This window comes from Olea europaea, chromosome 13 (genome assembly GCF_002742605.1).
Source record: "Olea europaea var. sylvestris chromosome 13, O_europaea_v1, whole genome shotgun sequence".
Lineage (NCBI taxonomy): Eukaryota > Viridiplantae > Streptophyta > Magnoliopsida > Lamiales > Oleaceae > Olea > Olea europaea.
The window spans coordinates 28,118,184-28,140,060 of record NC_036249.1 but is presented as its reverse complement, the minus strand read 5'-3'; positions in this window follow the sequence as shown (position 1 = coordinate 28,140,060).

The window sequence follows — 21,877 nt, the reverse complement described above, 5'->3', positions numbered from 1 at the left end:
GCCAAAAATGAACAAACCCGAAATTATCATGAAATCAAAACCCACTTTTCATTAGCCCAATTCAAATCGACTTAGACTAGCAATTCGCCAAAAACGAACAAACCCGAAGTTATCATGAAATCAAAACCCACATCTCATTGGTAGGATTCTAATCAAATTAGACTAGCAATTCGTCAAAAATGAACAAACCCAATGTTATCATGAAATCAAAAACTACTTTTCATTGGCTCAATTCCAATCGAATTAGACTAGCAATTCGTCAAAAATGAACAAACTAAAAGTTATCATGAAATCAAAAGCCACATTTCATTGGCTCGATTCCAATCGCATTAGACTAGTAATTTGAGAAAAACGAACACTCCCGAAGTTATCATGAAATCAAAAGCCACATTTTATTGGCCCGATTCCAATAAAATTAGACTAGCAATTCGCCAAAAATGAACGAACCTGAAGTTATCATGAAATCAAAAACCACTTTTCATTGCCTCGAATCCAAATGAATTAGACTAGCAATTGGCCAAAAACAAACAAACTCGAAGTTATCATGAAATTAAAAGCCACATTACATTGGATCAATTTCAATAGAATTAGACTGGTAATTCGACAAAAATGAACAAACTCGAAGTTGTCATGAAATTAAAAACAAAACTTCATTGGCTCAATTCCAATCGAATTAGTCTAGCAATTAGAAAAGAACGAACGAACCCGAAGTTATCAAGAAATCGAAAGCCGCATTTCATTGGCTCAATTCCAATCCAATTAGACTAGAAATTAGGAAAAGATGAACGAACCTGATGTTATCATGAAATCAGTAGCCACTTTTAATTGGCTTGCTTCAATCGAATTAGACTAGCAATTCGCCAAAAATGAACAAACTCGAAGTTATCATGAAATCAAAAATCGCTTTTCATTGGCTCGATTCCAATCGAATTAGATTAGCAATTCGTCAAAAACGAACAAACCCAAGGTTATCATGAAATCAAAAGGCACATTTCAGTTGCTCAATTCCAATCGAATTAGACTAGCAATTCGACATAAACGAACAAACTCGACGTTATCAAGAAATCAAAAGCCGCGTTTCATTGGCCCGATTCCAATCAAATTAGACTAGCAATTTACCAAAAACGAACAAACCCGAAGTTATCACGAAATTAAAAACCACTTTTCATTGCCCTGATTCCAATCGAATTAAACTAGGGATTCGCAAAAAAATGAACAAACCAGAAGTTATCATGAAATCAAAAACTACTTGTCATTGGCTCGATTTCAATCGAATTAGACTAGTAATTCGACAAAAATGAACAAACCTGAATTTATTATAATATCAGAAGCCACTTTTTATTAGCTTAATTCTATCAAATTAGACTGGCAATTCGCCAAAAAGGAACAAACCCGAAGTTATCAGGAACTCAAATGCCACATTTCATTTGCCCGATTCCAATCGAATTAGACTAGCAATTCGTCAAAAATGAACAAACTCGAAGTTATCATTAATTCAAAACCCACTTTTCATTGGCCCAATTCCAATCGAATTAAACTATAACAAACCCGTAGTTATCATGAAATCAAAAACCGCTTTTCATTTGGTCGATTCCAATCGAATTAGACAAGGAATTTGACCAAAATGAACAAACTCGAAGCTATCATGAAATCAAAAACCACTTTTCATTGGCTCGATTCCAATCGAATTAGACAAGCAATTCTTCAAAAACGAACAAACCCATGGTTATCATGAAATCAAAAGCCACATTTCATTGACTCGATTCCAATCGAATTAGACTAGCAATTCGACAAAACTGAACAAACCCGAAGTTATCGTGAAATCAAAAGCCACATTTCATTGGCCTGAATCCAATCGAATTAGTCTAGCAATTAGCTAAAAACGAATAAACCCGAAGTTATCATGAAATGAAAAACCACTTTTCATTGGCTCAAATCCAATCGAATTAGACTACCAATTCGCCAAAAATGAACAAACCCAAATTTATCGTGAAAATCAAAAGCCACATTTCATTGGCTCGATTCCAATCGAATTAGACTCGTAATTCGCCAAAAAGAACAAACTTGAAGTTATCAAGAAATTAAAAACAACATTTCATTGGTTTGATTCCAATCGAATTCGACTAGCAATTCGCTAAAAACGAACAAACCCAAAATTAAAATGAAATAAAAAACCACTTTTCATTGGCTCGATTCCAATCGAATTTGACTGGCAATTCGCCAAAAAGAACAAACCCAAAGTTATCGTGAAATCAAAACCCACTTTTCATTGGCTCGATTCCAATCGAATTAGACTAGTGATTTGCCAAGAACGAACAAACCCGAAATTATCATGAAATTAAAAGTCACATTTCATTGGCTCGATTCCAATCGAATCAGAATAGCAATTCGCTAAAAACGAACAAACCCGAAATTTTAATGGAGTCAAAAACCTCTCTTCATTGGCTCGATTCCAATCGAATTAGACTAGCAATTTGTCAAAAATGAACAAACCCAAAGTGATAATAAAATCAATAGCCACATTTCATTGGCTCGATTCCAATCGAATTAGACTAGCAATATGCCAAAATCAAACAAACCCAAAGTTATCATGAAATCAAGAGCCATTTTTGTTGGCTCGATTCCAGTCGAATTAGCTGGCAATTCACTAAAAATGAACAAACCCAAAGTTATCATGAAATCAAAACCCACTTTTCATTGCCTCGATTCCAATCGAATTAGATTATCAATTCGCTAAAAACGAACAAGCCCGAAGTTATCATGAAATCAAAAGCCACCTTTCATTGGCTCGATTCAATTGTCTTAGACTAGCAATTCATCGAAATTGAACAAACTCGAAGTTATCATGAAATCAGAAGCCACATTTCATTGGCATGATTCCAATCGAATTATACTAGCAATTTGCCAAAAATGAACAAACCCGAAGTTTTCATGGAATCAAAAACCTCTTTTCATTGGCTCAATCCCAATCGAATTAGACTAGCAATTCGCCAAAAATGAACAAACCCGAAGTTTTCATGGAATCAAAAACCTCTTTTCAATGGCTCGATTCCAATCGAATTAGACTAGCAATTTGCCAGAGACAATCAAACCCGAAGTTATCATGAAATCAAAAACCACTTTTCAATGGCTCGATTCCAATCGAATTAGACTAGCAATTCGCCAAAAATGAAAAAACCCGAAGTTATCATGAAATCAGAAGCCACTTTCCATTGGCCCGATTTCAATCGAATTAGACTAGCAATTCGCCAGAAAAGAACAAACCTGAAGTTATCATAGAATCAAAAACCACTTTTCATTGGCTCGATTCCAATCGAATTAGAATAGCAATATGCCAAAATCGAACAAACCCAAAGTTATAATGAAATCAAGAGCCACATTTCGTTGGCTCGATTCCAATAGAATTAGTTGGCAATTCACTAAAAATGAACAAACCCAAAGTTATCATGAAATCAAAACCCACTTTTCATTGGCTCGATTCCAATTGAATTGGACTAGCAATTCGTCAAAAACGAACAAGCTCGAAGTTATCATGAAATCAAAAGCCACTTTTCATTGGCTCAATTCAATCGAATTAGACTAGCAATTTGCCGAAAATGAACAACTTGAAATTATCATGAAATAAAAATCCACATTTCACCGGCTCGATTCCAATCGAATTAGACTAGCAATTCACGCAAAAAAAAAAAAAAAAAAACAAACACAATGCTTTCATGGAATCAAAAACACCTTTTCATTGGCTTGATTCCAATCGAATTAGATTTGCAATTCATCAAAAACGAACAAACCCGAAGTTATCCTAAAATCAAATGCAACATTTCATTGGCCCGATTCCAATCGAATTGGACTAGCAATTCGCGAAAAACAAACAAACCCGTAGTCATCAGGATATCAAAACCCACTTTTCATTGGCTCGATTCCAATGGAATTAGAATAACAATTCACCAAAAATGAACAAACCCGAAGCTATCGTGAAATCAAAAGCCACTTTTCATTAGCTCGATTCAATCGAATTAGACTAGCAATTTGCCAAAAATGAACAAAATGAAGTTTTCATGGTGTCAAGAACATCTTTTCATTGGCTCAATTCCAATTGAATTAGACTAGCAATTCGCCAAAAAAATGAACAAACCCGAAGTTATCATGAAATCAAAAACAACTTTCATTGGCTCGATTCCAGTCGAATTAGACTAGCAATTCACCAAAAATGAACAAACCCGAAGTTATCATGAAATCAGAAGCCACTTTTTCATTTGCTCGATTCAATCAAATTAGACTAGCAATTCGCCAAAAATTAACAAACCCGAAGTTATCATGAAGTTAAAAGCCACATTTCAATGGCCCGATTCCAATTGAATTAGACTAGCAATTCGCCAAAAATGAACAAACCCGAAGTTATCATGAAATCAGAAGCCAGTTCTCATTGGCTCGATTCCAATCGACTTGGACTAGTAATTTGCCAAAAACAAACAAACCCGAAGTTATCATGAAATCAAATCCCGCTTTTCATTTGCTCGATTCCCATCGAATTAGACTAGTAATTCGACCAAAATGAACAAACCCGAAGTTATCATGAAATCAAAAACCACTTTTCATTGGCTCGATTCTAATCGAATTAGACTGGCAATTCATCAAAAACAAAATAACCCAAAGTTATCATGAAACCAAAAGCCACATTTCATTGGCTCGATTCCAATCGAATTAGAAAAAAAAAATGAACGAACTCGAAGTTATCATGAAATCAAAAGCCACTTTTCATTGGCTCGATTCAATCGAATTAGACCAGCAATTCGCCAAAAATGAACGAACCCGATGTTATAATGAAATAAAAAGCCCCCTTTCAATTGGCTCGATTCCAATCGAATTAGACTAGTAATTTGCCAAAAACAAACAAACCCGAAGTTTTCATGGAATAAATAACCACTTTTCAACGGCTCGACTCCAAACGAATTAGATTAGCAATTCGTCCAAAACGAACAAGCCTGAAGTTATCAAGAAATCAAAAACCACCTTTCAACGGCTCGATTCCAATCGAATTAGACTAGCAATTCGCCAGAGACGAACAAACCCGAAGTTATCATTAAATCAAAAACTACTCCAATCGAATTAGACTAGCAATTTTCCAAAAATGAAAAAACCCGAAGTTATCATGAAATCAGAAGCCACTTTTCATTGGCCTGATTCCATTCGAATTAGACTAGCAATTCGCCAAAAATGAACAAACCCGAAGTTATCATGAAATCAAAACCCACTTTTCATCGGCCCAATTCCAATCGGATTAGACTAGCAATTCGCCAAAACCGAACAAACCCATAGTTATCATGAAATCAAAACCCATAACTCATTGGCTCGATTCCAATCTAATTAGACTAGCAATTCGCCAAAAATGAACAAACCCGAAGTTATCATGAAATCAAAAACTGCTTCTCTTTGCTCAATTCCAATCGAATTAGACTAGCAATTCAACCAAAATGAAGAAACTCGAAGCTATCATGAAATCAAAGACCACTTTTCATTGGCTCGATTCCAGTCGAATTAAACTAGCAATTCGTCAAAAATGAACAAACCAGAAGTTATCATGTAATCAAAAGCCACATTTCATTGGCTCGATTCCAATCGCATTAGACTAGCAATTCGAGAAAAACGAACACTCCCGAAGTTATCATGAAATCAAAAGCCACATTTCATTGGCTAGATTCCAAACAAATTAGACTAGCAATTCGTAAAAAATGAACGAACTTGAAGTTATCATGAAATCAAAAACCACTTTTCATTGGCTTGAATCCAATCCAATTAGACTAGGAATTCGTCAAAAAGGAACAAACTCGAAGTTATCCTGAAATCAAAAGCCACATTTCATTCGCTCAATTCCAATCTAATTAGAATGGTAATTCGCCAAAAACGAACAAACTCGAAGTTATCATGAAATTGAAAACAACATTTCATTGGCTTTATTCCAATCGAATTAGACTAGAAATTGGCTAAAAATGATCAAACCCGAAGTCATCATGAAATCAAAAACCACTTTCCATTGGCTCGATTCCAATCTAATTAGACTGGTAATTCGCTAAAAACAAACAAACCCGAAGTTATCATGAAATCAAAATCCACTTTTCATTGGCTCGATTCCAATCGAATTAGACTAGCAATTAGCAAAAAACGAACGAACCCGAAGTTATCAAGAAATCAAAAGCCACATTTCATTGGCTCGATTCCAATCGAATTAGATTAGCAATAACGGCGTTGAATAGTCCTTACCATACTGTGAAGGTTCGTCTATTCATGGGATTTCCTAAAATGCTACAACCAAACCATAAAAGAACGGAAGTATCCCTCAAGTTATACTCGAGAACGACAGTAATAACACTCTAAAGGGGGACCTTATTGTATACGTACTTTTTTCAAACCTGAAGTTATCATGAAATCAAAAGCCATTTTTCATTTGCTCGATTCAATTGAATTAGACCAGCAATTCGCAAAAAATGAAAAAACCCGAACCTATAATGAAATCAAAAGCCACTTTTCATTGGCTTGATTCAATCGAATTAGACTAGCAATTAGCCGAAAATGAACAAACCCGAAGTTATCATGAAATTAGAAGCCTCTTTTCATTGGCTCGATTCCAATCGAATTAGACTAGCAATTCGCCAAAAATGAACAAACCCGAAGTTTTCATGGAATCAAAAACATCTTTTCAATTGCTCAATTCCAATCGAATTAGACAAGCAATTTGCTAGAAACGAACAAACCCGAAGTTATCATTAAATCAAAAACAACTTTTTAATGGCTCGATTCCAATCGAATTAGACTAGCAATTCATCAAAAATGAAAAAAATATGAAGTTATCATGAATTCAGAAGCCACTTTTCATTGGCGCAATTCTAATCGAATTAGACTTGCAATTAGCCAAAAATGAAAAAACTCGAAGTTATCATGAAATCAAAAGCCACTTTTCATTGGCGCAATTCTAATCGAATTAGACTTGCAATTAGCCAAAAACGAAAAAACTCGAAGTTATCATGAAATCAAAAGCCACTTTTTATTAGCTCGATTCAATCGAATTAGACTAGTAATTTGTCGAAAATGAACAAACCCGAAGTTATCATAAAATCAGAAGCCACATTTCATTGGCTCGACTCCAATCAAATTAGACTAGCAATTCGCCAAAAATGAACAAACCCGAAGTTTTCATGGAATCAAAAATCTCTTTTCAATAGCTCGATTTCAATCGAATTAGACTAGCAATTCGTCAGAAATGAACAAACCCGAAGTTATCATTAAATAAAAAACCACTTTTCAATGGCTCGATTCTAATCAAATTAGACTAAAAATTCGCCAAAAATGAAAAAACCCGAAGTTATTATGAAATCAGAAGCCACTTTTCATTGGCTCGATTCCAATCGTATTAGACTAGCAATTCGCCAAAAATGACAAAACCCGAAGTTATCATGAAATCAAAAGCCACTTTTCATTGTCTCGATTCAATCAAATTAGACTAGCAATTCGCCAAAAATAAACAAACCCAAAGTTATCATGAAATCAGAAGCCACATTTCATTGGCTCGACTCCAATCGTATTAGACTAACAATTCGCCATAAACGAACAAACCCGAAGTTTTCATGGAATTAAAAACCTCTTTTCATTGGCTCGATTCCAATCAAGTTAGACTAGCAATTCGACCAAAACGAACAAACCCGAAGTTATCATGAAATAAAGAACCACTTTTCATATGCTCGATTCCAATCGAATTAGACAAGCAATTCGACCAAAATGAACAAACCCAAAATTATCATGAAATCAAAAACGACTTTTCATTGGCTCGATTCCAATCGAATTAGACAAGAAATTCGTCAAAAACGAACAAACCCAACGTTATCATGAAATCAAAAGCCACATTTCATAGGCTCGTTTCCAATCAAATTAGACTAACAATTCACAAAAAATGAACAAACCCGAAGTTATCATGAAATCAAAAACCGCGTTTTATTTGCTCGATTCCAATCAAATTAGACTAGCAATTCGACCAAAACGAACAAACCCAAAGTTATCATGAAATCAAAAACCGCTTTTCATTTGCTCGATTCAATCGATGTATACTACCAATTCGGTAAAAACGAACAAACCCGAAGTTCTCAAGAAATCAAAAGCCACATCTCATTGGGCCCCCGATTGCAATCAAATTAGACTAGCAATTCGCCAAAAATGAACTAACCCGTAGTTATCATGAAATCAAAATCCACATCTCATTGGCTCAATTCCATTCGAATTAGACAAGTAATTCGCCAAAAATGAACAAACCCGAAGTTATCATGAAATCAAAAAACCACTTTTCATTAGCTCGATTCCAATCGAATTAGACAAGCAATTCGTCAAAAACGAACAAACCCAATGTTATCATGAAATCAAAAGCCACATTTCATTGGCTCGATTCCAATCGAATTACACTAGCAATTCTACCAAAACGAACAAACCCGATGTTGTCATGAAATCGAAAGCCACATTTCATAGGCCAATTTCCAATCAAATTAGACTAGCAATTCACCAAAAATGAACAAACCCGAAGTTATCATGGAATCAAAAACCACTTTTTATTTGATCGATTCCAATCAAATTAGACTAGCAATTCGACCAAAACGAACAAACCCAAAGTTATCATGAAATCAAAAACCACTTTTCGTTTGCTCGATTCAATCGAATTAGACTACCAATTCGCTAAAAATGAACAAACCCGAAGTTCTCATGAAATCAAAAGCCACATCTCATTAGCCCGATTGCAATCGAATTAGACTAGCAATTCGCCAAAATGAACAAACCCGTAGTTATCATGAAATCAAAATCCACATCTCATTGGCTCGATTCCATTCGAATTAGACTAGTAATTTGCCAAAAATGAACAAACCCGAAGTTATCATGAAATCAAAAAACCACTTTTCATTGGCTCGATTCCAATCGAATTAGACAAGCAATTCGTCAAAAACGAACAAACCCATGGTTATCATGAAATCAAAAGCCACATTTCATTGGCCCGATTCCAATCGAATTAGACTAGCAATTCGACCAAAACGAACAAACCCGATGTTATCATGAAATCAAAAGCCACAATTCATTGGCTCGATTCTAATCGAATTAGACTAGCAATTCGTCAAAAATGAACAAAACCAAAGTTATCATGAAATCAAAAGCCACATTTCATTGGCTCCATTCCAATCGAATTAGACTAGCAATTCGTGAAAAATGAACGAACTTGAAGTTATCATGAAATCAAAAGCCACATTTCATTGGCCCGATTCCAATCAAATTAGAATAGCAATTCGCTAAAAATTAACAAACCTGAAGATATCATGAAATCAAAAACCACTTTTTATTGGCTCGAATCCAATTCAATTAGACTAGCAATTCGCCAAAAAGGAACAAACCCAAAGTTATCATGAAATAGAAAGCCACATTTCATTGGCTCGATCCCAATTGAATTAGACTGGTAAAGTGCCAAAAATGAACAAACTCGAAGTTATCATGAAATTAAAAACAACATTTCATTGGCTCGATTCCAATCGAATTAGACTAGTAATTCGCTAAAAACGAACAAAGTTATCATGAAATCAAAAACATCTTTTCAGTGGCTCGATTCCAATCGAATTAGATTAGCTATTCGCCAAAAACGAACAAACTCGAAGTTAAAATGAAATCAAAAGCCACTTTTCATTGGCTTGATTCCAATTGAATTAGTCTAGCAATTAGCAAAAAATTAACGAACCCGAAGTTATTAGAAAATCAAAAGCCACATTTCAATGGCTCGATTCCAATCCAATTAGACTAGAAATTAGGAAAAAACGAACGAACCTGAAGTTATCATGAAATCAAAAGCTACTTTTCATTAGGTCGATTCAATCGAATTAGACTAGCAATTCGCCGAAAACAAAAAAACCTGAAGTTAAAATGATATCAAAAGCCCCTTTTCATTGGCACGATTGAATCGAATTAGACTAGCAATTCACCAAAAATGAACAAACCCGAAGTTATCATGAAATCAGAAGCCACTTTCATTGGCTCGATTCCAATGGAGTTAGACTAGTAATTCACCAAAAACGAACAAACCCGAAGTATTCATGGAATCAAAAACCTCTTTTCAATGGCTCGATTCCAATCGAATTAGATTAGCAATTCGCCAGAGACGAACAAACCCGAAGTGATCATGAATTCAAAAACCACTTTTCAATGGCTCGATTCCAATCAATTTAGACTAGCAATTCGCCAAAAATGAAAAAACTTGAAGTTATCATGAAATCAGAAGCCACGTTTCATGGGCCCGAGTCCAATCAAATTAGTTTAGCAATTCGCCAAAAATGAACAGACCTGAAATTAACATGAAATCAAAACCCACTTTTTATTAGCCCAATTCAAATCGACTTAGACTAGCAATTCGCGAAAAATGAACGAACCCGAAGTTATCATGAAATCAAATCCCACATCTCATTGGCAGGATTCTAATTAAATTAGACTAGCAATTCGTCAAAAATGAACAAACCCAATGTTATCTTGAAATCAAAAGCCACTTTTCATTGGCTCAATTCCAATCGCATTAGACTAGCAATTTGAGAAAAACGAACACTCCCGAAGTTATCATGAAATCAAAAGCTACATTTTATTAGCCCGATTCCAATAAAATTAGACTAGCAATTCACCAAAAATGAACGTACCTGAAATTATCATGAAATCAAAAACCACTTTTCATTGGCTCGAATCCAAATGAATTAGACTAGCAATTGGCCAAAAACAAACAAACTCGAAGTTATCATAAAATTAAAAGCCACATTACATTGGATTGATTCCAATAGAATTAGACTGGTAATTCGCCAAAAATGAACAAACTCGAAGTTATCATGAAATTAAAAACAAAATTTCATTGGCTCGATTCCAATCAAATTAGTCTAGCAATTAGAAAAAAACGAACGAACCCGAAGTTATAAAGAAATCGAAAGCCGCATTTCATTTGCTCAATTCCAATCCAATTAGACTAGAAATTAGGAAAAAATCAACAAACCAGAAGTTATCATGAAATCAATAGCCACTTTTAATTGGCTCGATTCAATCGAATTAGACTAGCAATTCGCCAAAAACGAACAAACCCGAAGTTATCAAGAAATCAAAAATCGCTTTTTCATTTGCTCGATTCTAATCGAATTAGACTAGCAATTCAACCAAAATGAACAAACCCGAAGTAATCATGAAATCAAAAGCCACATTTCATTGGCCCGATTCTAATAAAATTAGACTAGGAATTCGACAAAAACGAACAAACCCGAAGTCATCATGAAATCAAAAGCCACATTTCATTGGCCTTATTCTAATCGAATTAGAATAGCAATTCGCCAAAAATGAACAAACACGAAGTTATCATGAAATCAAAAATCACTTTTCATTGGCTCGAATCCAATCGAATTAGACTACCATTTCACCAAAAATGAACAAACCCGAAGTTATCATGAAATAAAAAGCCACATTTCATTGGCTTGATTCCAATCGAATTAGACTGGTCATTCGCAAAAAATGAACAAACTCGAAGTTATCATGAAATTAAAAACAACATTTCTTTGGCTTGATTCCCATCTAATTAAACTAGTAATTTGCTAAAAACGAACAAATCCGAAGTTACCATGAAATCAAAAATCACTTTTCATTGGCAAGAATCCAATCGAATTAGAATAGCAATTCACCAAAAAAGGACAAACCCGAAGTTATCATGAAATCAAAAGCCACTTTTCATTGGCTCGATTCAATTGAATTAGACTAGCCATTAGCAAAAAATGAACAAATCCAAAGTTATCATGAAATCAAAAGCCACATTTCATTAGCTCGATTCCAATCGAATTAGACTACCAATTCGACAAAAATGAACAAACCCAAAGTTATCATGAAATCAAAAGCCACATTTCATTGACCCAATTCCAATCGAATTGGACTAGCAATTCGCCAAAATTGAAAAACTCTATGTTATCATGAAATCAAAAACCACTTTTCATTGGCTCGAATCAAGACGAATTAGACTAGCAATTGGCCAAAAATGAACAAACTCAAAGTTATCATGAAATCAAAAGCCACATTTCATGGATCGATTCCAATAGAATTAGACTGGTAATTCGCCAAAAACGAACAAACTCAAAGTTATCATGAAATTAAAAACAACATTTCATTGACTCGATTCCAATCGAATTAGACTCGCAAATCGCTAAAAATGAACAAACCCGAAGTTATCATGAAATCAAAAACCACTTTTCATTAGCTCGATTCCAATCGAATTAGACTAGCAATTCGCCAAAAAAGAACAAACCCGAAGTTATCATGAAATCAAAACCTACTTTTCACTGGCTCGATTCCAATCGAATTAGACTAGTGATTCGCTAAAAATGAACAAACCCGAAGTTATCATGAAATTAAAAGCCACATTTCATTGGCTCGATCCCAATCGAATTAGATAGGCAATTCGCTAAAATCGAGCAAACCCGAAGTTACCATGAAATCAAAAGCCGCATTTCATTAGCTCAATTCCAATCGAATTAGCTAGCAATTCGCTAAAGACGAACAAACCCAAAGTTATCATGCAATCGAACCCTCTTTTCATTGACTCGATTCCAATATCATGAAATCAAAACCCTCCTTTCGTTGGCTCGATTCCAGTTGAATTGGAATTGCAATTCGACAAAAACGAACAAACCCGTAGTCATCATGAAATCAAAAATCACTTTTCATTGGCTAGATCCCAATCGAATTAGACTAGAAATTCGCCAAATACGAAGAACCCCGAAGTTATCATGAAATCAAAAACCACTTTTCATTGGCTCGATTCAATCGACTTAGACTAGCAATTCGTCAAAAATGAACAAACCCGAAATTATAATGAAATCAAAAGCAACATTTCATTGGCCCGATTCCAATCGAATTAGACTAGTAATTCGCCAAAAATGAACAAACTCGTAGTTATCATGAAATCAAAACCCACTTTTCAGTGGCTTGATTCCAATGGAATTAGACTAGCAATTCGCCAAAAATGAACAAACCCGAAGCTATCGTGAAATCAAAAGCCACTTTTCATTGGCTCGACTCAATCGAATTAGACTAGCAATTCGCCGAAACTGTACAAACCCGAAGTTATCATGAAATCAAAAGCCACATTTCATTGGCTCGATTCCAATCGAGTTGGACTAGCAATTCGCCAAAAATGAACAATCACGAAGTTTTCATGGAATCAAAAACATCTTTTCATTGGCTCGATTCCAATGGAATTAGACTAGCAATTTGTAAAAAATGACCAAACCCGAAGTTATCAGGAAATCGAAAGCAACATTTCATTGGCTCGATTCCAATCCAATTAAACTAGCAATTCGTGAAAAACGAAAAAACCCGAAGTTAGCATGAAATCAAAACCCACTTTTCATTGGCTCGATTCCAATGGAATTAGACAAGCAATTCGCTAAAAATGAACAAACCCGAAGCTATCATGAAATCGAAAGCCACTTTTCATTGGCTCGATTCAATCGAATTGGACTAGCAATTCGCCGAAAATGAACAAACCTGAAGTTATCTTGAAATGAAAACCCACATTTCATTGGCTCGATTCCAATCGAAATAGATTAGCAATTTGCCAAAAATGAACAAACATGAAGTTTTCATGGAATCAAAAACATCTTTTCATTCGCTCGATTCCAATCGAATTAAATTAGCAATTCGCCAAAAACGAACAAACCCGAAGTTATCATGAAATCAAAAAAAACTTCCATTGGCTCGATTCCAATCGAATTAGACTAGAAATTTGCCAAAAATGAACGAACCTGAAGTTATCACGAAATTAGAAGCCACATTTCATTGTCTCGACTCCAATCGAATTAGACTAATAAGTCGCCAAAAACGAACAAACTCGAAGCTTTCATGGAATCAAAAACCTCTTTTCATTGGCTCGATTCCAATCGAATTATACTAGCAATTCGACCTAAACAAACAAACCCGAAGTCATCATGAAATTAAAAACCACTTTTCATTGGCTCTATTCAATCGAATTAGACTAGAAATTCGTCAAAAACTAACAAATCCAAAGTTACCATGAAATCAAAAGCAACATTTCATTGGCCCGATTTCAATCGAATTAGACTAGAAATTTGCCAAAAATGAACGAACCTGAAGTTATCATGAAGTCAGAAGCCACTTTTCATTGGCTCGATTCAATCAAATTAGACTAGCAATTCGTCAAAAACGAACAAACCCGAAGTTATCATGAAATCAAAAGCCAAATTTCATTGGCTCGATTCCAAACAAATTAGAATAGCAATTTGCCAAAAAAGAACAAACCCGAAGTTATCATGAAATCCAAAACTACTTTTCATTGGCTCGAGTCCAATCCAATTAGACTAGCAATTCGGCAGAAAGGAACAAACCCAAAGTTTTCATGAAATCAAAAGCCACATTTCATTGGCTCAATTCCAATTGAATTAGACTGGTAATTCACCTAAAACGAACAAACTCGAAGTTATCATGAAATTAAAAACAACATTTCATTGGTTTGATTCCAATTGAATTAGACTAGCAATTCCCTAAAAATGAACAAACCCGAAGTGATCATGAAATCAAAAACCACTTTTCATTGGCTCGATTCCAATCGAATTAGACTAGCAATTTGCCAAAAACGAACAAACCCGAAGTTATCATGAAATCAAAAGCCACTTTTCATTGGCTCGATTCCAATCGAATTAGACTAGCAATAAGCAAAAAACAAACGAACTCGAAGTTATCAAGAAATCAAAAGCCACATTTCGTTGGCTCGATTCCAATCTGATTAGACTAGCAATGAGAAAAAATGAACAAACATGAACTTATTATGAAATCAAAAGCCAATTTTCGTTAGCTCGATTCAATCGAATTATCCAGCAATTCGTAAAAAATGAACAAACCCGAAGTTATAATGAAATCAAAAGCCACTTTTCATTGGCTCGATTCAATCGAATTAGACTAGCAATTCTCCGAAAATGAACAAACTCGAAGTTATCATGAAATCAGAAGCTTCATTTCATTGGCTCGACTCCAATCGAATTAGACTAGCAGTTTGCCAAAATCGAACAAACCCGAAGTTTTCATGGAATCAAAAACCTCTTTTCAATAGCTCGATTCCAATTGAATTAGACTAGAAATTTCCCAGAAACGAACAAACCCGAAGTTATCATTAAATCAAAAACCACTTTTCAATGGCTCGATTCCAATCGAATTAGACTAGCAATTCGCCAAAAATAAAAAAACTGAAGTCATCATGAAATCAGAAGCCACTTTTAATTGGCTCAATTCCAATCGAATTAGACTAGCAATTCGCCAAAAATGAAAAATCTCGAAGTTAAAATGAAATCAAAAGCCACTTTTCATTGGCTCGATTCAATCGACTTGGACTAGTAATTCGCCGAAAACAAACAAACCCGAAGTTATCATGAAATCAAATCCCGCTTTTCATTTGCTTGATTCCCATCGAATTAGACTAGAAATTCGACCAAAACGAACAAACCCGAAGTTATCATGAAATCAAAAACCACTTTTCATTGGCTCGATTCCAATCGAATTAGACAAGCAATTTGTCAAAAATGAACAAACCCAAGGTTATCATGAAATCAAAAGCCAAATTTCATTCACTCGATTCCAATCGAATAGACTAGTAATTCGCCAAAAATGAAGAAACTCGAAGTTATCATGAAATCAAAAGCCACTTTTCATTGGTTCGATTCCAATCAAATTAGACTAGAAATTAGCAAAAAACGAATGAACCCGAAGTGATCAAGAAATCAAAAGCCACATTTCATTGGCTCGATTCCAATCGAATTAGACTAAAAATTAGCAAAATATGGGCGAACTTGAAGTTATCATGAAATAAAAAGCCACTTTTTATTGGCTCGATTCAATCGAATTAGACTAGCAATTCGCCAAAAATGAACAAACCTGAAGTTATCATGAAATCAAAAGCCACATTTCATTGGCTCGATTCCAATCGAATTAGACTAAAGATTAGCAAAATATGGGCGAACTTGAAGTTATCATGAAATAAAAAGCTACTTTTTATTGGCTCGATTCAATCGAATTAGACTAGCAATTTTTTGAAAATGAACAAACTCGAAGTTATCATGAAATTAGAAGCCTCATTTGATTGGCTCGACTCCAATCGAATTAGACTAACAGTTCGCTAAAACGAACAAACCCGAAGTCTTCATGGAATCAAAAACCTCTTTTCAATAGCTCGACTCCAATCGAATTAGACTAGCAATTCCCCAGAAACGAACAAACCTGAAGTTATCATTAAATCAAAAACCATTTTTCAATGGCTTGATTCCAATCGAATTAGACTACCAATTTGCCAAAAATGAAAAAACTCGAAGTCATCATAAAATCAAAAGCCACTTTTCATTGCCTCGATTCCAACCGAATTAGACTAGCAATTCGCAAAAAATGAAAAATCTCAAAGTTATGATGAAATCAAAAGCCACTTTTCATTGTCTCGATTTAATAGAATTAGACTAGCAATTCGCCGAAAATGAACAAACCCGAAGTTATCATGAAATTAGAATCCACATTTCATTGGCTCGACTCCAATCGAATTAGACTAACAATTCGCCAAAAATGAACAAACCCGAAGTATTCATGGAATCAAAAACCTCTTTTCATTGGGTCGATTCCAATCGAATTAGACTAGCAATTCGACCAAAACGAACAAACTCGAAGTCTGCATGAAATTAAAAACCGTTTTTCATTTGCTCGATTCCAATCGAATTAGACTAGCAATTTGACCAAAACGAACAAACCCAAACTTATCATGAAATCAAACAGCACTTTTCATTAGCTCGATCCCAATCGAATTAGATAAGCAATTCGTCAAAATCGAACAAACCCAAGGTTACCATGAAATCAAAAGCCACATTTCATTGGCTCGATTCCAATCGAATTAGACTACCAATTCGCCGAAAATGAACAAACCCAAAGTTATCATGAAATGAAAAACCGCTTTTTATTTTCTCGATTCCAATCGAATTAGACTAGCAATTGACCAAAATGAACAAACCTGAAGTTATCATGAAATCAAAAACCGCTTTTCATTTGCTCAATTCCAATCGAATTTGACTAGCAATTCTACCAAAATGAACAAACCCGAAGTTATCATGAAATCAAAAACCACTTTTCATTAGCTCGATTCCAATTGAATTAGACAAGCAATTCGTCAAAAACGAACAAACCCAAGGTTATTATGAAATCAAAAGCCAAATTTCATTGACTCGATTCCAATCAAATTAGACTAGTAATTCGCCAAACATGAAGAAACCCGAAGTTATCATGAAATCAAAAGCCACTTTTCATTGGTTCGACTCGAGTCAAATTAGACTAGAGATTAGCAAAAAACAAACGAACCCGAAGTTATCAAGAAATCAAAAGCCACATTTCATTGGCTCGATTCCAATCGAATTAGACTAAAAATTAGCAAAATATGGGCGAACTTGAAGTTATCATGAAATAAAAAGCCACTTTTTATTGGCTCGATTCAATCGAATTAGACTAGCAATTTGACAAAAATGAACAAATCCGAAGTTATCATGAAATCAAAATCCACATTTCATTGGCTCGATTCCAATCGAATTAGTTGGCAATTCGATAAAAACGAACCAACCCGTAGTTATCATGAAATCAAGACCCACTTCTCATTGGCTCGATTCCAATCGAATGAGACTAGTCCTTCGTTAAAAATGAACAAACGCGAAATTATCACGAAATCAAAAACCGCTTTTCATTTGCTCTATTCCAATCGAATTAGACTAGCAATTCGACCAAAACGAACAAACCCGATGTTATTATAAAATCAAAAACCACTTTTTATTGGCTCGATTCTAATCGTATTAGACTAGCAATTCGTCAAAAATGAACAAACCCAAAGTTATCATGAAATCAAAACCCACATTTTATCGGCTCTATTCCAATCGAATTAGAATAGCAATTCGTGACAAACGAACAAACCTGAAGTTATAATGAAATCAAAAGCCACATTTCATTGGCCCGATTCCAATTAGATTAGACTAGCAATTCGCAAAAAATTAACAAACCTGAAGTTATCATGAAATCAAAAACCACTTTTCGTTGGCTCAAATCCAATTCAATTAGACTAGCAATTCGCCAAAAAAGGAACAAACCAGAAGTTATCATGAAACAAAAAGCCACATTTCATTAGCTCGATTCCAATCGAATTAGACTGGTAATTCGCCAAAAACGAACAAACTCGAAGTTATCATGAAATTAAAAACAACATTTCATTGGCTCAATTCCAATCGAATTAGACTAGCAATTCGCTAAAAATGAAGAAACCCGAAGTTAACATGAAATCAAAAACCACCTTTCATTGGCTCGATTCCAATCGAATTTGATTAGCAATTCACCAAAAATGAACATACATGAAGTTAACATGAAATCAAAAGCCACTTTTCATTGGCTCGATTCCAATCGAATTAGTCTAGCAATTAGCAAAAAATGAACGAACCCGAAGTTATCAAGAAATCAAAAGCCACATTTCATTGGCTAGATTCCAATCCAATTAGACTAGAAATTAGGAAAAAACGATCGAACCTAAAGTTATCATGAAATCAATAGCCACTTTTCATTGGCTCGATTCAATCGAATTAGACTAGCAATTTGCCAAAAACGAAAAAACTCAAAGTTATAATGAAATCAAAAGCTACTTTTCATTGGCTCGATTCAATCGAATTAGACTAGCAATTTGCCAAAACTGAACAAACCCGAAGTTATCATGAAATAAGAAGCCACATTTCATTAGCTCGATTCCAATCGAATTAGCCTAGCGATTCGCCAAAAACGAACAAACCTGAAGTATTCATGGAATCAAAAACCTCTTTTCAATGGTTCGATTCTAATTGAATTAGACTAGCAATTCGCCAGAGATGAAAAAACCCGAAGTTATCATAAAATCAAAAACCACTTTTCAATGGCTCGATTCCAATCGAATTAGACTAGCAATTCGCCAAAAATGAAAAAACTCGAAGTTATCAAGAGATCGGAAGCCACTTTTCATGGGCATGATTCCAATCGAATTAGACTAGCAATTCGCCAAAAATGAACAAACCCGAAGTTATCATGAAATCAAAACCCACTTTTCATTGGCCCAATTCCAATCGAATTAGATTAGCAATTCGCCAGAAATGAATGAACCCGAAATTATCATGAAATCAAAACCCATATCTCATTGGCTCGATTCTAATCGAATTAGACTAGCGATTCGCCAAAAATGAACAAACCTAACGTTATCATGAAATCAAAAACCACTTTTCATTGGCTAGATCCAATCGAATTAGACTAGCAATTAGTCAAAAATGAACAAACCAAAAGTTATCATGAAATCAAAACCCACATTTCATTGGCTCGATTCCAATCGCATTAGACTAGCAATTCAAGAAAAATGAACACTCCCGAAGTTATCATGAAATCAAAAGCCACATTTCATTGGCCGGATTCCAATCAAATTAGACTAGAAATTCGGCAAAAATGAACGAACGTGAAGTTATCATGAAATCAAAAACCACTTTTTATTGGCTCGAATCCAAATGAATTAGACTAGCAATTGGCCAAAAATGAACAAACTCAAAGTTATCATGTAATCAAAAACTACGTTTCATTGGCTCGATTCCAATAGAACAAGACTGGTAATTCGCCAAAAATGAACAAATACGGACTTATCAGGAAATTAAAAACAACATTTCATTGGCTCGATTCCAATCGAAATACACTAGCAATTCGCTAAAAACGAACAAACCCGAAGTTATCATGAAATCGAAAACCACTTTGCATTGGCTCGATTCCAATCGAATTAGATTAGCAATTCGCCAAAAATGAATAAACCTGATGTTAACATGAAATCAAAAGCCACTTTTCATTGGCTCGATTCCAATCGAATTAGTCTAGAAATTAGCAAAAAACAAACGAACCCGAAGTTATCAAGAAATCAAAAGCCACGTTTCATTGGCTCGATTCCAGTCCAATTAGACTAGAAATTAGGAAAAAGCGAACGAACCTAAAGTTATCATGAAATCAATAGCCACTTTTTATTGGCTCGATTCAATCGAATTAGACAAGCAATTCGCCAAAAATGAAAAAATCCAAAGTTATCATGAAATCAAAACCAACATTTCATTGGCTCGATTCCAATCGAAATAGACTAGCAATTCTCTAAAAATGAACATACCCGAAGTTATCATGAAATCAAAAACTACTTTCCATTGGCTCGATTCCAATCAAATTAGATTAGCAATTTGTCAAAAATGAACAAACTCGAAGTTAACGTTAAACCAAAAGCCACTTTTCATTGGCTCGATTCCAATCGAATTAGTCTAGCAATTAGCAAAAAACGAACGAACCTGAAATTATCAAGAAATCAAAAGCCACATTTCATTGGCTCGATTCCAATTGAATTAGACTTGCAATTCGCCAAAATCGAACAAACCCGAAGTTATCGTGAAATGAAAAGCCCCATTTCATTGGCTCGATTTCAATCCAATTACACTAGAAATTAGGAAAAAATGAACGAACCTGAAGTTATCATGATATCAATAGCCACTTTTCATTGACTCGATTCAATTGAATTAGACTAGTAATTCGCCAAAAATGAAAAAACCCGAAGTTATAATGAAATCAAAAGCAACTTTTTTCATTGGCTCGATTCAATCGAATTAGACAAGCAATTCGCCAAAGATGAACGAACCCGAAGTTATCATGAAATCAGAAGCCACATTTCATTGGCTCGATTCCAATCGAATTAGACTAGGAATTTGCCAAAAATGAACAAACCCAAAGTATTCATGGGACCAAAAACCTCTTTTCAATGGCTTGATTCCAATCGAATTACACATGCAATTCGCTAGAGACGAACAAACCCGAAGTTATCATGAGATCAAAAACCAATTCGCAATGGCTCAATTCCAATCGAATTAGACTAGCAATTCACAAAAAATGAAAAAAAACCTGAAGTTATCATGAAAACAGAAGCCACTTTTCATGGGCTCGATTCAAATTGAATTAGACTAGCAATTCGCCAAAAATGAACAAACCCGAAGTTATCTAGAAATCAAAACCCACTTTTCATTCGCCCAATTCCAATCGAATTAGACTAGCAATTCGCCAAAAATGAACAACCCCGAAGTTATCATGAAATCAAAACCTACATCTCATTGGCTCGATTCTAATCGAATTAGACTAGCAATTCGCCAAAAATAAACAAACCCAATGTTATCATGAAATCAAAAACCACTTTTCATTGGCTCGATTCCAATCAAATTAGACTAGGATATCGTCAAAAACGAACAAACCAAAAGTTATCATGAAATCAAAAGCCACATTTCATTGGCTCGATTCTGATCGCATTAGACTAGCAATTCGAGAAAGATGAACACTCCCAAAGTTATCATGAAATCAAAAGCCACATTTCATTGGCCCAATTCCAATCAAATTAGACTAGCAATTCGACAAAAATGAATGAACCTGAAGTTATCACGAAATCAAAAATCACTTTTCATTGGCTCGAATCCAAACGAATTAGACTAGCAATTGGCCAAAAACAAACAAACTCGAAGTTATCATGAAATCAAAAGCCACATTTCATTGGATCGATTCCAATAGAATCAGTCAGGTAATTCGGTAAAAATGTACAAACTCGAAGTTATCATGAAATTAAAGACAACATTTCATTGGCTCGATTCCAATCGAATTAGACTAGCAATTTGCAAAAAACGAACAAACCCGAAGTTATCATGAAATCAAAAACCACTTTTCATTAGCTCGATTCCAATCGAATTAGATTAGCAATTCT